This window comes from Equus caballus, chromosome 17, assembly GCF_041296265.1.
Source record: "Equus caballus isolate H_3958 breed thoroughbred chromosome 17, TB-T2T, whole genome shotgun sequence".
Taxonomy (NCBI): Eukaryota; Metazoa; Chordata; class Mammalia; order Perissodactyla; family Equidae; genus Equus; species Equus caballus.
Genome location: NC_091700.1, coordinates 31099279 through 31117762, shown reverse-complemented (window position 1 = coordinate 31117762; position 18484 = coordinate 31099279). Strand labels below are relative to the sequence as shown.

Below are 18484 nucleotides of genomic sequence, written 5' to 3'. Positions count from 1 at the left end.
ATATAGCACTCACCTTTAGTAAAACACATTTTGGAACCTAAAGATCTAATGTTTTTCTTGTTGAAATCACCTTTTTATAGTGTAAGGTCATCTCAGGCCACCAACATTCCCCATAGGAGCTTTAACAATTGCCTGCTTATCTAGCCTCTCAGTCTACATCTCATTCAATCTATCCCCCCTCTTTGCCTCTAGAATACTCATTTTAATCTGCAGATTTGGTCCTTGTTTAATACTTCACCGGCTATCCTTTGCTTATAGACAGAAGTCCAAAGGCTTAGATTGGCCAGCAAAACCCTCCATCATGTCTTCTACTTGCACTGCACTCTATCCTCTGTGCTGAACTATTTGGAGTCCCTGAGTACATCATTATTGCTCTGTTCTTCTGCACATTTGAACATGCCTTTTTCTCTGCCTAGAATTCCCTTCTCCCTCATATTCAGAGCAGACTCTGTTCAACTTAAAGATTCAGCTCAGAGATCGCCCTGAGGAGCCTTCCCAAACCTGCTGGTTAGATCTGATCACACCTTTCTTGTGTGTTTGCTTGTATCTTGTTATTACCTCTAATGTTGCACTTATCACATACTGTGGAAATACTTTTTTGTTAACATGTCTATGTCGTCTACTAAATCAAATGCCCTTTGAGCCTTGGATAGGGCCAGGTACATAGTTGATGCTCAATAAATGCTCGTTTTAAGAGCTATAGATATATAGCTATGACAAATGAAGGAATAATGTGTAACTTGTCTCCATATTGTCCTAAAAGACTCACATTAAGCCTATTTCCTAAATCATTGACTATGTTCTCCAAATTTGTCAAACTAAAATTTAGCCCAGTATTTATATTGATGCCTTTATATTCACCCAGAAAAGTTGGGTCTGATCAGAGTCAGGAATGGGACAGAGAGAGGAGGGATGGGAGGGGAGAATTCCCTCCATCTGCCTTTCTGATGCCCAAATCTACTACAAATGGAGCCAGTTATGGAAAGTGGTCATTCTGCCACGTAGGAAAAGAAAACTTATCTCTGTGGCTTTCTGCAATATACCAAAGTGTTGTATGCTGTCCCCCTTCAACTGAGAAGCTGTCAGTCCAAGGTGGGATGAAAGCTTCCACGAGATCAAGCCATTCACGTATAGAATCCGTGCACTGAAGCCCAGATTCAGCCTCACACCTGTCTGCACCTTCTTGCCTCACTTCTGTTTATCCCATTTATGTCCGTGATGCTAGTTTGTACCCTTGCGCCTTCTGGGGACTAAGAAGCCTGCTGCCAATTATGCTTATCTTCCAATTGTTCCGTTGAAGCTTAATTGGTGCCTTGTTGGCAGCAGTTTCACAGCAACCTAGACGAGGGTTTAACCTCTTGCTTGGTTGGCTGTATGCAGGATCACCTACTTCACTGCAATTAGAGAATCGTATCACAGAGATGAATAGCGTGATCACTTTCTGAATTACTTGTGACTTGGTCTTAAGAAGATTATTTAAGATTTGTTTTTTCTTTCCCCAGGAAATCATAGTAATACCAAGAAGCTAAGAGGAAAAATAAATGAAGAGGGGAAATTTAGGTCTTACTATTCCTTATATGGAGGATGGTGTCCACTGGTTAGAACACTGCATGACTGGAAAAATAGCACTTCTGTCAAGCAAAATGTAAATATCACTAAATCAGTTTTAGTGGAAATAAGTGTTTTCTTTTTAAAGACATATATACGTAGACAATATTTTTTAACATTTAAATATTTTAAAAATTTTCTTTGCTTTAGATAAGCTTTTCTTTTCACTGTTGCGCAATGACATTATTAAACTTTAGTCTAAAAGAAATAGTCACCCTTGGGACAGAGATCAAGTTTCAGCAATACCTTTAATATTACATAAAATATCATATCACATGCCTTTTTACATGTATATAATTTTGGTGGGTATTTATATGAAAAATTTTAAATCTTTCCAAAGAAAAACTTTCTACCTAATAAGGAAAAACAGAATGTAGTTTTAATGCAATTATAGCACTTTATATATAAAGCAAAATTATCTAGCTTATACATTTCATCAAAAATTTAAATAAGTGCATGGGCTGGCCTGGGGGTGTAGTGGTTAAGTGTGGTGTGCTCCACTTTGGCGGTCCAGATTTGTAGGTTTGGATCCTGGGGATGGACCTACACCTCTCACCAAGAAATGCTGTGGCAGCGTCCCACATACAAAAGGGAGGAAGACTGACACAAACGTTAGCTCAGGACCACTCTCCCTCAAGGAAAAAGAGGAAGATTGGTAACAGGTGTTAGCTCAGAGCCAATCTTCCTCACCAAAAAAAAAAAAGAAAAAAAGACCAACACAAAAATTTAAGTAAGTGCAAAGCAAGGCTCTTCATGCTTTGGGGTATTTGAGCTTAGACAATTCTTTTTTAAAGATCACAACTGGAAATATAAATACTTCCAAATGTGATGTAATACAGCCCATGAAAGCTTGTTGTGTTGCTCTCTTGTCCATCCATGAGTAGGTGGGTGTAGCACAGTGCCTGCTCAGAGTCAGCATTCGTGAAACCTGCTGGGGATGGAGAAATGAGGAAGGGAGGAAAGATAAAGGGGGCTATGCAGTGATATCCTGGGAGTCTTGATTTAGATTAGAGAGTATCTTTGGCAGATTTAGGTTTTCCCCAAGGAGACACTAGGTATATAGACCCTATCCAATAACTAGTTCTCAAAGACTGTTCCCCCTCTTGGTACTGGTGGTTAATTTTACCTTAACACTTACTTCCATGTTCCCAGGAACATAAATGCGCATTGAGGGAGCAGAGGAATGCAAACGTCAATTGTAAGCAAGGTAACACATTCACTCAGCTGTGGCCAACCATGAATTCATGAAAGGCAGGTTATGATTGTCTTAATGGATTTCGGTTTTGAGAGAATCGGGTGAGACTGTGGGAAACTGTAGGCCGACATCCTTCTCCAAGGCTCCCTGGGGTCAGCACTGGACATCTTGCTGACGCTGTCTGCTTCCGAAATATGGGACAATCCCAGTTAAGCTACTTGTAGAAAATCAAATATCACTGACTTCTTGGCTGCTAGTTAACATCCTAATTATCAGTTAACACCTTAGGAGGGATTTGTACACTGTCATCCGGGAGAGACCCAGTAGGAAGGATGGCCTCCTGTCGGCTTATACATCTCGCATCTTTTACTCAATTTATCCTCACATATCATGCCCTGGAGGACAGTAACAGTATATTTTCATATCACAAATGCGGAAATTCTGAAAGGGAACAGACAAAATGACTTGCCTCATGTCACAGAGCTAATTAAAGAGAGAGCTGTATCGGGGCGGTTTGTCTCTGACTCCCCGAAGCTTGTGGTGTCCAATTCTGAGACTCAGCCTCATAAGGTGGAAGCAATTCAGCCATGAAAGCACACCCGCTTGCTTCTTCACTTGCTAATTACTCTCTGCAAAGAAATCGGAGCTTTGAAATATGAAATCAGCTTCCAGAGCGGGGATGACTCAGCAGTATACAAACTAGTTAATAAAATACAATGTCATTAATTGTTTCAAAATTTTAAAAGCTCACCATAAGATTGGCACTTTCAAATGTGGTCTTATTAGTCCCAGGCCCTCTGGCTATTTATACTGACAAAAATGGATTCTTTTTTTAGCTCATTCACAGAAATCTTTCAAGAGCTTGGATTTCCATAGGAGACGAAAGGTCACATTCTCATTCATAACAAAATGCGAAGAGATTTAGAGCGAACCTGTACAGGGAAAGATATTCCGAACTCTAATAATACATTTACCTCCTGGAGGAGGAAACGAAAGCACCTACAAAGTCTCTCTGAAATCCATCGCCTGTGTTTTTATCCTCCACCTCTGCCACCTTCCTCAGGGTGAAGGTAATATCCTGTTAAAAAATCACTTGAAGAATTTGAAGATCTAAAAAAAAAAAAAAAATTAATACCAAATCAATATGCTCAGTGTAGAAAATTTGAAAAATACCAAAATATTTTTTAAAAAAGCAAATCGCCTTAATATCACAATCTAAAGATAATCGTGGTTACAATGAAGTGATTTACACACACACACACACACACATATACACACACACAGAGCATGCGTACATGCTGTTAAACGATTGGGACCATATTGCATATGCTACCAGGAGTGCAGAGAGTGTGTGTGTGCTGCTGTCATGCCCATGGCAGATATTTGATCACAGCCTTCTTTCCTGCTGAGCCCAGATGCTATTTCAGAATATCCTTCAATGCAGCACTCCAGACAGCCACTATCAAAACATTTCAAAAGCTTTCCCTGATGAACCCTGTTTTGTTTCTTGATTTTTTTCCACTGATCTTTCGGTATGAATTTTCTCAAATTGTTAAAAACTGTTTGAAATTTTTATGTGACTATGTAATATTCCTAAAAAATACAAAACTCTATTTAATCCATAACGTTGAGTACAGTAGTCCCCCTTTATCTCCGGTTTCACTTTCCACAGTTTCAGTTAGCAACAGTCAACCGTGGTCCAAAAATATTAAGTGGAAAATTCCAGAAATAAACAATTCATAAGTTTTAAATTCTGAGTAGCATGATGAAATCTCCTGCAGGCTAGCTCCATCCCGCTGGGGATGTGAATCATCCCTTTGTCCAGTGTATCTACCCTGTACTGTATAGAAAAAAACATAGCCTACACAGTGTTCGGTACCATTTGTGGTTTCAGGCATCCACTGGGGTCTTGGAATGTAGCCCCCATGAATAAGAAAAGACCGCTGCATATATTTTTCTACGAATTTTGCTGTTATAAAGAAAGCCACGGTAAATATGTTTATACTCTAAATTTTGACTGAAATGCTGATTATTTCCTATGGAAAATTTCCAAGTTTCTTTGGAAGTGGGCTCAGTGGATCAAAGGTTGAAAACATTTTTGTGATTTCTCATTTATTTAGCCAAATTGCTTTCCAGAAAAATTGGACCACTTTCATAAGAGGGTATAAGAATCTTGATCCTGATGAACCTTCACCAACATAAAAATATTATCATAGTTCAAAATCTTTGCTAATTTGCTAAGGGAAAAAAAGATATATAGTTTAAATACGCAATTCTTTTTCTACTAATAAGGTAAATTATCTGCGTATAATTTTAGATTTTCTACTGAGATGCTAGAGTTTTATGTATTGGTTTGTATGAATTATTTATATATTATGGATAGAAATGCTTTGTGGATGATGTTATTTCTGTTTTTATTTAGCTTATAGTGTTTTTTAATATATGGAAGGTTTCAATTTTTATTGATTCAAATCTGTATATCTTTTGCTTTGTGATTCCTATTTCTTTATGCTTTGAAAATTCTTCCCCATCCAGAGAGAAGGAAAATATTAACCTAAATTTTCATCCAGCATTCTTCTAGTTATATGAAGAGTGAAACACACCACGGATAAGAGACAATTTTTAAAGAAAGCTATGTCTATGTCTTGTAAAATTTGTAGTCAATAGACCAGCCTTAGAGAAAACAGCCTACTATGTGCTGTGATTTGACTGAACTGAGAAAATCTTGCTTCAAAATGGGCATTTCCTCACCCATCATTACATTTTGTCAGTGCCATCAAGTCAGTTCTGACTCCTAGCAACCCTGTGCAGAGCAGAGTGGAACCCTGCCTGGTTTATTTGCACCATCCTCGCTCCGCTGCTATTCATAGGATTTTCATGGCGAACTTTTTCAGAAGTGGGTGGTCAGGTCCTTCTTCCTAGTCTATCTAGTCCACCCTGGGTGACTCTGCTGGTATTTGAAATACAGGCAGCATAGCTTTCAGCATCACAGCAACACACAGCTACCACAATATGACAACCAACAGACAGGTGGTGTGTTTCCCTGACCTGGAAATGAACCTGGGCCACGGTGTGGGAGTGCCAGATCTTAACCACTAGACCGCTAGGGCTGACTATCATTACGTTACTGTATGTTTATTCTGTGGGGCCCTGAAGGTTCTTTGTTTTTTAAAATCCTTTTTCAGTGCTGAAAGGCATCATCTCAGAGTTATTAGCTAACATATTCATTACTGATTATTATTCCAAAGGATTCGCTGCCTGTCTAATAATCCATTAAAGCACGGTCTAGTAGGAATGGTACCTAGAACCTATACTGTGGGTACCAAAGGGAGTAAGAGGAATAGATGCTAAAGTTGGCAACAAAGGAATATGTCGCTTGATTCACAACTGCTGGGATCTGACACTAACAGGACAGTGGCCAGAATCAATGATGATTTAGTGCAGTTCTCACTCCAGCTTCAGAGCATTTGTGAACAGACTTTCAGGATTCCCTTTGATGCCACCATGGAACTTTTAATAACACATACTCCCTTATTGTTTGATCAGTGCCAGACTAAGACACTTTGTGTCCTGCTGTCACCCCACACCACATGCAAGCTCTGTTGTATTGGAGTAAAACTTGTTCACTTGTGCTTTCTGTCCCTGGTAGTCTCCTGTTTCATAGTAGTAATAATAACGATAACAGATAGCTGTCATTTATTGAGCACTTACTGTTTATCTATTATTTAATCCTAACAATCACCTTATGAGGTTGATTGTGTTATCATAGTTTTGTAGATGAAGTTCGAATTCTCAGAGTGGTAAAAAGCCTATCTAAGGGCATATAATATTCCATAAGATATTTACCGAGTGACTTCTCAGTGTCAGGCACTGTTTTAAGGGCATCATCTCATTTAATATTCTGAGCAATCTTCTCAGGCCATTCTAGGAATGGAGGAACAGAGACTTGCAAAGGTTAAGTATCTTGCTTCAGATCACATGCAGTAGAAGATGGCAGAACTGGGTTATAAACCCAGCTGTACAAACTCCATAGGCCTCTATCAGCTGCTGTATTAACATGGAAGTAGCAGAGGTGAGATTCAAAGCCAGCTCGGCTGATCCCAAAGCACATGCTCTTAAACTGGAGAGGAGGGGGCTCCCAGATGTGATGAGTAAGCAGTGATGCTTCATAATCACTTGTGAACTGTGTTGCATCATGTTAGTAAATTAAAGCTAATCATTAAAGCACAAAACTTTGTGAACACTGTATTTTTAAATCGGTTAGAATAAATTTTTTCCTATAATGTCATTTTACTCATTTTCATTCTGATATCCTTCTTGAATGAGAAAAGGTAGAGTCATTCTGTTCATAGATTCTGTGGGCCGGGAATCCAGACAGGGCAGAGCAGAGATGGCTTGTCTCTGCCCCAAGGTTTTGGGTTCTCACCAATGGTCAGTGGTCTGAATGATGTACAGCAGTGGTTCTCATAGGGTGGTCTCCAGATGATGTGGAATCTTAGAAATGCAGATTATCTGGTCCCACCCGAGATGTACTGACTCAGGAACTTGAGCCGTGGGACTCAGTAACCTGTGTTTTAACAAGCCCTCAGGGGACGGATGCATGATAAAATTTGAGAACCACTGATCAAGAGGCTTCTTGTCTCGCGTATATGCATCTCAGCTAGGATGACACTAAAGAAAGAGTCAGTTGGGGGCTGTCAACAAGAGCACTTATGCGTTGTCTCCATGTTGTCTTCTCACAACATGGCAGCTGGGGTTCTAGATTTTCCTGAAAGGACACATCCGAAGAGCAAGAATTCAAAATAGAATCAGGTGGCAATGGCGTGGACTTTTCTGACCTAGTTTCAGAAGTCATTCAGGGTCAATTTCACGGCATTCTGTTGATTGAAGCAGTCACAAGCCTGCCCAAATCCATGGAGCGGGATGAAGACCTCACTTCTTGACATGAGACGTGTCAAAAAATTTGGAGCCAATATTTTAAAACCTCCAGAGTCTACCCTCTGTTCTCTAGCCTGACTGCCATATGCAAAATATACTCATCCCCTTCCAACTTCTCCAAAAGTCTTATTGCCTTTGGCATCAGGCTCAGGCCAAGGTGCAAAGGAATGTGATGTGACTAGTGTGTGTTGAATATTTTGTGCTTGAAAATAGGTTGCGAGCTACTTCTCTTAACCAGTCAATTATACTGTCCTTGAGAGGATAGGATAAGATTTTTTTGAGTGCAGGACTCTGATAAATGTGATTCCTTAAAAACCAATACTAGAATAAAATATATAACAGCAGATAGAGTGTGAGCTCAGTGAGCTATTATTGAACAGAGTCTTAAACTTTAACATTTGAACCTTTCCCTATATTATCACGCATATACACCTAGTTTGGTATAATGCTCCTTCTCCCCTTGTCTGTATTTAACACACTGGAACAAAGCACACGTCTCCTGTGAATCATAGAAGACAAGACACAGAGAAGCTATTATCCTGGATGTCTCCAAACACGTTATTTCTTATAAATAGTTTTCCCTTAGAGCTGAAGAAGACAGAGGTTACCATAGTCTGGGAGGATGGAGACTGGTGACCTCTTGACGGGATCATTTAAACTTAGACGAAAGTAACCACTCAAGCGCTTTATAGTCACATTTTCTAAATTCTAAGTAACAATTTAAATTTGTCTTCTAGAGCTCATACATGAATTTTCAGGCGTTCAGTTTTTGTGCCAGTTCTCAGTTTAATTTTACAACTCAATCTAAATGAGGAGGTTCAAGAATGTCTACCAAGAGCTCATTCTCTGTGCAGGAGTTAACCTGGAGCCTTGTTTCGATAATGAAATACAACTCTGGTATTATGGTTTTTATTATTTAGTCAGTGGTTTTATTAGCCTGTTTTTGGTTTCTAGTGAATGGGCCTTTGAATTCAAACAAAGCATTGATAGATCGTTCCTTTGGCTTACTTTCCATACTCTGAAAACAATGCATCTCTATTTTGCCTTCAAGTTAACTGGACATATTTCTTTAATTCTTAGCATATACACTTGCTTTTGAATTAAGTTTTCTAGAAAACATACACAGTAAGGCACCGAATAACAACATTTTGGTCAACTATGGACCACCTACACAACAGTGGTCCCGTAAGATTAGTACCATAGTAGGTACGTAGTGGGCTGTCTATCTAAGTTTGTCTAAGTACACTCTATGTTTGCACAATGACAAAATTGCCTTAAGATGCATTTCTCAGAACGTATCCCCATCATTAAGCAAGACGTGACTGTAGTAGATATTTAATTGTGTAGGGTTAAAAATTAGCATAAATCTTACATCTCAGGTTTACATGTTTATGTGCAGGAGAAGTGAAAGAGAATACGGAGTGACATTGGAAAGTAAAATATTTTAAACAGTCTGTCAAAGGAAGAGAAAATTGTAAAGGGATTAGATTTTAATTCTACATTGCCACCACCACGACATAGGACTTTTCAGAGAGGCTGAAGTACAGTTACTCTGTCCAGGCTACCAGTGATTTCTACAGTAACTGCAAATGCACAGTGATTGTTATTTAAAACATAACTCAAGCTATTTAGTGCACTTGCCAAGAAAGTCTTGAAGAGTTGAAAAATTATGGCCATTTATAATGTTATGTTGTGTGTTTGTGCATGTGCACACACATAGGTGAATAAGTTAAAATGAAAGTGAGGGAGGCTCAATCAGGAAAGCCGACAGTCTTTTGAAATGTTTCTCAATAATTTCTTGTATTGGGTCTGAACTCAGGTATTTCCTGGTTTCCAATAGTTTCTATTAACTTTTCAATTTTGTTTCTTTTATTCTTGTCCTTCAGCTTCAAATAAGTGAAGCTGTTTCTTTAAATCAATCCGTTTAGTTGTTCATTTACTCACTTATTTATTCATGCTCAGCATTTATTCCACCAATAGCACCAAATGAGAGGCTGAAGGTGCAAAGATGAATAAGGTATGTTTTCTGTTTTCCAGGAGCTCACATATACACGTAAGTAAACAAATATATATTAACATGTAGTGAGAGCTATGATAGCGGTAAAGACAAGGGCCAAGACTGGGATTAGATATGTATGTTAAACTGTGCCTATGAATGGGGGATAAGGAAAAGCTTCACCAGTAAGACAGCTGAATTGGGTAAGAGTTGAAGAGAACGTTGAGGCAGGATAGAATTAACAGGCATTCATATCATTCCTTGGGAAAAAACATTTTGAGTTTTGATTCTGTCATCTAGCATACTAGTTATCTCTCTCTGCTAAGTTAGTTATCTTATGTTTTGTGTCTTCTATGTGCTTATCCATTGTTGATAAAAAAAAAATATTCAACAGGAGAAGCTAAAGGCAAAATGAACTGTGAGACATACTACCAAAGACTTCCCTCCATTCTTTAGCTGTCTATTAACCTACCAAGTTAAATCATCTTTCAATCCACATTTCTCCGTCAAATCCACAGTGATATTATGAAAGACCCTTCAAATGCTTTACTATAATAAATGTAAGTTCTGTAGTAGTTAGAATGCCTATGGCTGCAAATAATAGAAAATCCCAACTCCATTGGCTAAAACAGAAAAATATATATTAGCTTACATAATAAGTCCAGAGGTAAAGCAGCTCCAGGGGTCGGTTAGTTCAGCAGCTCAGTGACATCAAAGATCTGGAGTCTTTCCATTTTCTTGCTCTGCCATCTTTAGTATACTGGCTTATCATTAAGATAGTGTTCCTCTTGGTCACAAGACAGCTGCAGTAGTCCCAGGCATTGCACCCTGAAAAAACACTGTCTAGCATTACAGGGTGTCTTTTCCTGTGACTTTTTAATTAAATTAATTAATTAATTAATTAATTAATTTTGAGGAAGATTAGCCCTGAGCTAACTGCTGCCACTCCTCCTCTTTTTTCTGAGGAAGACTGGCCGTGAGCTAACATCCATGCCCATCTTCCTCTACTTTGTATGTGGGACGCCTACCACAGCATGGCTCACAAAGCAGTGCCATGTTGGTGCCCGGGATCTGAACCAGTGAACCCCGGGCCGCCGAAGCAGAACGTGAGAGCTTAACCACTGTGCCACTGGGCCAGCCCTACTTTTTGATTTTTAAATTAGTGAAGAAGGCTCTGCAGTGGACTTCTATCTTGTGTTTCATTGATCAGAATTGTACCACATGCCCATTTTTAAGCTAGTCACTGGCAAGAGGTTACCACGATTGACATAGACTAATCAGCAATTTACTCCTCAGCTAGAAATCAGAATATTCTTCCTAAGCACTGGACCACAATAAGTGGGGTAGACAAGTGAAACAAAACAAAACAGGTGTCTTCCAGGAAGGAAGAAATTTGGTGAGGAATGGGTTTATGGTAGACAACTAATAGACTTGCTATGCTTATGGCACAGCGTGTTCTCAAACATGAGCAAACGGTAAGCCCCCTGGTTAGCATGATGTGTTTTGAATGACAACATACGTTACATCATTACTTGCCAGGAACAATAATTTTTCTAGTAGGAAATATGATGTTTCTGCCTGTCTCTACATGTCAAAAGCAATAAATATAAAACTTTTGAGATCATATTTCTGAATTTTTCCACTATTATTTCTTTCTTTACCATTTTGTTTTCTGCTAGTGATTGGTAGTAAATGATTGGCTATGACTAGCAAATTTGTTTTTTAAGTATAGTAGAAAAATTATGTCTATGGACTTTATTTTTTCTGATTTCTGTGTTAAATTCCTTTGATATTATGGAGCAGTACAGGCCCACTGCATTTTAGAAGTAGTAGCTACCGAGTTGATTAATTTACACGTTATCTCTTGTCTATTGGTTTCTACTTCTTTCTATCAGTACAATGCTTATACATGTCCAGTGTTTAATTTGGTTGAAGGATTTATACTTGAGACACAAGGGTGCATATTAGAACATTTGTATTTTTAAAATTTGTTACCAGAAAACCTTTTATAAAAGGCGAGAACAAAGCAAAACAAAGAACCCCACACAAACCAAAACGAAGACTCCTCCTAAGGGTGGAATTTCATACAAAAGTGAGTGGAGACGAGGTTGATCTCAGCCCTCCAAAATTTATGCCACGTGAGAATCCTCCTCCTTCATTTACTGGGTAAGGATGACTTTGCTGAGGATAATTACACACTGGCCAGAAAGAGCCCAGGTTGTCCAGTGAACACTGCGGTACCACTTCAGTGTCTCCCCCAAATTTTGAAAAAAATAATTCTACGTTTAGAAAGTCCATTTCCTTTTTTTTTTTTCATTTTTATGATAATGGAAGTGAAAAAGCAAGCATCCGAGTGATTTCAACCTCTCACTGGAAGCTGAATGGCTGCTGATTGCTGTAAGCTGAGCTCTATTTTATTTATCTAGTATTACTGTTGCTACTAGGAAACCATGCTTCATAGTTTAGCATTTTATTGTGAAAAATAAAATGTCCAATTATTGAAAAGGTATCTTGATATGATTTAGCCTTTTATGTTTAAAACCTCCGCATGTTTTGCTCAAAGTTGTTTTATGATGAATTAGGAGACATATTTAATTTCTTTCCAAAATTATTTATATCAGCCTCCCCAAAGCTGATTTATATTTCATATCTTAGCCAATTTATGTGTTATTTAAAAAATATTCGCGAAACTGTTCCAAAATTGAGGAACTTCTCTAGGGAGTCACTGGATGGTTTCAAGGGCATTGTTATATTCCTCTCTACTTGCTACTATGGGGCTGTTTGGTTCTAAGACCTAAGTGAACCACTTTGATGAAAACTGCGTGGGCCCTGAAAATATTCACTGTGTTAAGTGCCAAAATTTATCTCTTGTATCTGATTTGTAGTGATTTATTATTCTTACAATGCAGTATACCTTTGGGAAGCTACTTTGCCAGCATGATGAATTTCCATATCTCTGTTGAAATTTCCTATGATATTACAGATGAATTTATCTGTCATTTGCCAAACCCATACTCCAGAGTGTTCGGAGGGTAAAACTGTACTGGCACAGTAACAAAAATGACAGTGATGTCTTCAATTTACGTTGTTCTTTCCAATGAATTATCTCACTTGATTTTGTGCTCATGGTAACCCTGCATAGTATGTGATGAGATGCTGTTATTCCCATGATTACAAATAAGAAAATGGTGTTCGAACAAATTGAGTGAAATTTCCAACATCAGACAGCTGGTAAGCGGTGGAACCCAGACTCGAGCTTAATTTTTTTGACTCTGAATCCAGTGCTGCTTTCTGTCTACTTATACAATACCATTGCTGTGTGTTTAATGTATGTGCTTGCTCATCTGTATTCTCTGAATTATGGCAAAAATGCTTCTTCTTGCAGAGATTTTATCTGAAATATTTATTTTCAATCAGTGACAACCAAAGTAGATTCAATTCACATATTTGTTGAGTGCCTACAACATGCCAGGTTCTGTATTAGGCTCCTGCAGCTACATTTCACCTATTTACCTCGTTTAGTCCTCCTAAGGGATCTTGCAATCTCATTCCAACTCTAGGACTGTTTGATTGTTGAGTGTCTGCTGTAAAGAAGACATGTGTATAGAGGCTCCAACTTCTCCAGATGATGAACTTAGTTAGGCTTTAGTGTTCATTCTGCTTAAGAGTTAGGATGGCAGCTCTAAATTTTATAATTTAAATGACCTCTTTGAGGAATTCTATTAAGATTTACAGATAGACTTTTTCATGTAAACTTGTATTAGCAATTCTTTAATTTCTGGTTCTTACTTTGTGTGTTTGAAATTATATTAAGTATTTAAAAATAATCTGTTTGCAATGGAAGTCACAGTGGTAATGAACACTTATGTGTCAGGCTTTGAATAAAGATCTGGAATCAGGGTTTGAATTTGGTTATCTGACTTTCATTCGCCTTATTTATATTGAAAGATATATTTATTTTCAAAATACAAACAGTGATAGTGTCTTTCCCAAACTGTTAATGTGATTACTTGTGATTAAAACTACTTTTTTTTTAGCGTATCAGCATACCATCAGCCATAGAAGTGCACTAAAATCTGGCAGACATATTTAAAATTTGAATTCAGTTCCTTGCTGCTGGGCTACTGAGGCATGAAGAACAGAGTCAGGGTTCAGAACCTTTAGTATTCAGAAAGGCAGCCAGCAGGAGTGAAAAACGTTAAAGAACATTTTCCCAGCAGTAGTATCTGGGAGCTACTGACCATCTCCATAAGTGGTCCCATAAGCTATCTGAAAAGAGGTGCTGTTATAATCTTCTGCCAGTTCAGGGGTGTGTGTGTGTGTGTTTGTAGGGAATGGATTGCAAATATTATGATTTGACTCTCAATGAACAGATCCCCTAGGAAATAGCTGTCTGCCCATCTGCAGCATTGTGGTTGCTACATTAACCTTGACCAAGCAATGCACACCACAGAGAGAAGGGAGCGATAGATCAGGACTATGCTAACCACACTTGCAATGTTTTCCCAGGAAATGAGATTGAGAAAACTTCAATAAACTGTTATTGAACTCCTGTAATTTATTTAATTCATTCAACAAATATTTTTAAGTACCTATTGGCTACCAGTCACTGTACTTGACTTGGGTAAAACAGTAATACATAATAAATGTCTTCTGATCTCAAGGACCCTTTAATTTGACATGGGAAAAACAGACACATAAAATAAAATGAAAAATAAGTAAATATGACAGAATGTTAAGAAATGTCAGCATTACCAAGCCAGGTTATTCCAGGAATGCAAGGAGGATTCAGTCGTTGAAAATATCTTAATTTAACTCACTAGATTAATAGGTCAGAAGAGAAAAGTCATATGATTGTCTTCACTGATTCTGAAAAGGCATTTGATGAAAACAACATTTATTCTTGATAAAATGTCTTAGTAAAATAGAAATAGATGGATACTTCTTTAACATCATAAAATATACATATGTCAGTGCTAACTGGAACATTATGCTTAGTTGGGAACATCAGAAACATTCCCACTAAAGTCAGGAATAAACTAAGAATCTTTACAATTATCATTATTGCACATCGTTGTTCTGGGTGATTCTACCAATGCAGTAAGATAAGCTAAAGATAGAATATGGTGGAAAAGATACTATGGCAGTTTCCAGGCCCAAGCCTTAACTAGCAACTTCCTCTTCCTGGATCTTGGATTCTCTCTCTTGACAACCAGCCGCTATGCCATGAGGAAGCCTAAGCCGACCACCTGCTTCTTTAGGATCACTCTAAGAAGACTGCAGGCTGCTTTTCTCACCTCTGAAGTGATGCAAATATAGTAATAATCATCCAAGGTTTTTACCCATAGTAGAAGATATTGAAAGGTTTGGAATAAGGAAGGTTAAGAGGTAAGCTCTTCATCTTTGGATAAGCAGGAAACTACAGGGAGGTCCACATAGACAGGCCCACAGTCCCAGATGGCTGATGGCCAGCACCAACTTGCCATCCTGAAAGTTCATCCTCCAGGTCCCAGTCAAGCAACCTGAATGATGCTGTGAAGTAAAAAGGGGCTCTCTGTTCTAAATCCTGCCCCCAATTGAAAATTTGTGAGTGAAATTAATGTTTGCTGTTCTTTTAAGCTACTAAGTTTCGGACTGGTTTATTAATGTTGTGATGGACAGTTGGAACAGGTTTTGGTCCCTAAAAACGGGGTGCTGCTGTAACAAAACCTGAAACACGTGGCATTGGCTTTGGAACTGGGCTGCAGTCAGAAGCTGAAAAGGCCTTGAGGGAAATGTCAGTAAAATCCTTAAGTATGTTGAGGGAAGTGTCAGCAGATGTCCGAGGGGCAGGGTGGGATGATGGTGAGAGATTACATCACAAGAAGAACATTCTTTCCTGAATTGTTTATATCCAAGAAAAGAACATTACTTAGATTGAGGCTTTTCTTTAGTGGCTAAGAGCAGAAACAACATTACTCTTTGGATTCTGAGAAAAATACCCTACCTTCACTTCATTCCTGATTTTGTGTAGCAGTTCTTAGCTATTCAAAATAGTTTCACATATATGAGCCTATTTTATACCTTGAATAGCCTATTAAAATAAGCAGATCAACTATTACTGTATGATCCCATTTTAAGATAATCAGATCAAGAGGTTAAAGGACAGGCACAAGTCACACAATTATTTAGGGGCAGAGGCAGCCCTAGATGTGGCTCTTTCTGTAGTCCTAATTCCACAGAAAGTTGTTCCCCACAGTGGGTGGGAATTTAACCCTTGCCACCATTTACACAGGGCAAGGCCAGTCTGAGGAACTGGAGAACAAAAGACGCAATCAGGCGGGACTCCATTTGACCGCCTCTCGCTAGTTCTCTTTCAGAACAACATTCTGGGAGAAGCAGAACCTCATGGTCGTATTGACTTGTTTTCTTTCCTGTCCTAGCTGTTTACATTCTGAATGTAGTTCCAAATAAATGTTTCAGGTTCTGGACGGTTGGTTTTAGCTCCAAGACCTTCAATATTTGATGAGTTTGGGAAACTGAGAAGCTGATAAGAAACACGTCCAACACAGTTCGCTATTAGATTGCTTTTATAATTTCCCTAAAATTCAGACTTAAAGGGGAACCCTGGATACAATTCACTGGGCCCATTACATGAGATGTTTCTTGTCTAAGTAGGAAGAACCCACAGGGGAGGAGAGCAGTCATCTGTGGATGGGTCTTCAAAGCAGCCACCTTGTGCAGGGCACCTGCTTCTTTAAGATCACTGTAAGGAGATGGCAGGCTATCTTTTCCACCTCTGAGGTGATGAGAATATGGTAGTAATTATCCAACATTTTTACCTGTAGTGGAAGATACCAAAAAGTTTGAAATAAGGAAGGGTGAGAGGTAACCTCTTGATCTTTGGATAAGCAGGAAACTATAAGACAGTTTCTGAACTATATTAATCCCTTCAGTTTCCTCCTTTATTTTAGGGTTGGACCACTGCTTCTCCAGGCCCCTGACTTCCTAGAGTGTCCCTGTCCTGAGTATTTACCTCAAGTAAACACTGGGATCACCTACGGAGTTATGTTATTCATTTTAAAAACCAAAATCGAATCATATCCCATGTCTGGTAGCCTTCTGTCTTAAAAAAGCAGCGCCTGCAGATGAGCAGAGCTCTGCCTCAGGACAGAGATGCAGCAGAAATAGGAACACAAGTCCTTGGGAGGGGAGCCTGTGCAGTGTACGTGGCCACCACAGATTGCTACATAAAATGATGGTGTCAATGCTAGAACAATTTGTAAACTATAAAATACTCTACAAATATGAGTCGTTAAATAAATTGATCTCAATTCTCAACAAGGTGTTCCAAGAGTTCAGACAATTTCGATGTAGTCTGGAGCCAACTCTTATGTACGCTAAGATTTCAATGAAGATCAAATATGAAAACAATCACCATCAGTGATGTCAACTATATTAAATGAATTAAGTCGGTGGCATTTGCTGAAAAGCACTGAAGGGCAATATGCCTTTCTAAGTTTATTTAAGCAAAAAGTCAATAAAGGACCTCAATCCCAAGAAAAATTTGTGAAACAGACTGCTTTATCTATATTTTGCAGATAAGAAAGTGAGATGAATAAAGTGTACTGGAAACTTTCATTTCCTGCTGCCTCACTGCTGCCTGGTCCCTTCAGATGGATCTGTGTCCTCCTGTGTGACAGGTATTGGGCCAAGGTGAACACCTGGCCTAGGATTGGTCCATCCATTGCTTACCAGTGACCCAGGACTTGAGTGGATGGTCTGGCCTGAAAAGATGAGCTACCACAATCTGATTTTCCCTCTCTGGACATGGATCCAGAATATTCAGCAGTAAGTTACCAACTCAAGGATCTATAGGCCTAATGAAGAGGCTGCCATTTATGGTCATGTTTAAGATGGTTAAGTACAAAAAAAGTGAACAATAGAAAGGAAAATGACAGAAATATTCTAAGATGCACTGAAGTGGTGAGAGAAATGGAGACAAGAAAATGACTGCTCCCCAAATTTACCTTGGATTCTCTCCATCCTTTGGCCTGGGTGTTTTTTCTTCGTTTCCTATGATACTTTACTGGGTTTAAAATAAATTCTTTTTCTTTCTTAAGCGGGTTTGAGTGATTTTTGATTTATAAGGTACTTAAATGGAAGAGAGAGTTTATTGCTGGAGATTATATAGCTAATAATTAGAGGCAAAACTCAGGCATACCCGACCCTTAAGATCTCTCCCAGCTCTAAGCTCCATCTTTTCTCCTAAGAACTTCTCAATATTTACTAGGATCCTCCCAAAAGGCTCAAAGAATGGGTCAGATTTTGTGGATTCTAAGCATCGTGGCACTCTGTTAAAAGACAGAGCTTGCAGCAACCTTCAAATTAAGCCACGTAGGCAGCCACCTACTTTGTTAACGAACATTGCTGTTTCGTTGGTTTTAAGGTAAGGGTAATTTAGACCAATGCCTTGAAGAAACGTTGTAAATTACCGCTTGGAGAGCTTTACATTCTCTTTCAAGAACAGCCCCTGTCTTCATTGTAACAACCGTGCTTTTTCTGGAGAGACTATGCCTGCAGTAACTCTTCATGTATAACATCATAGGCGCCTGGATCACTTCTGTTGTAATGTAATCCAGTTCATGTTTATTCTATTTTACAATTAACTTGGGGAAACAAGGAACAGTTGAACCACTAGAATGAATTAAATCTATAAGAAAATTTTCATCTTCAAGAAATTTATTTTGAAGTGCATTTCTTTAGAT

At 38.6% G+C, this 18484-nt stretch overlaps 1 long non-coding RNA gene across 1 annotated transcript in view; it reads right to left on the bottom strand.

Moving 5' to 3' along the window:
- Positions 1–14282: 14282 nt before the first annotated feature.
- LOC138918501 (uncharacterized) overlaps positions 14283–18484 on the bottom strand; it is a 30874-nt gene continuing 26672 nt past the window's right edge. The window contains exon 4 of the long non-coding RNA XR_011427941.1: positions 14283–16558. This is a non-coding gene — a long non-coding RNA (uncharacterized lncRNA). The remainder of the gene's footprint in view (positions 16559–18484) is intronic.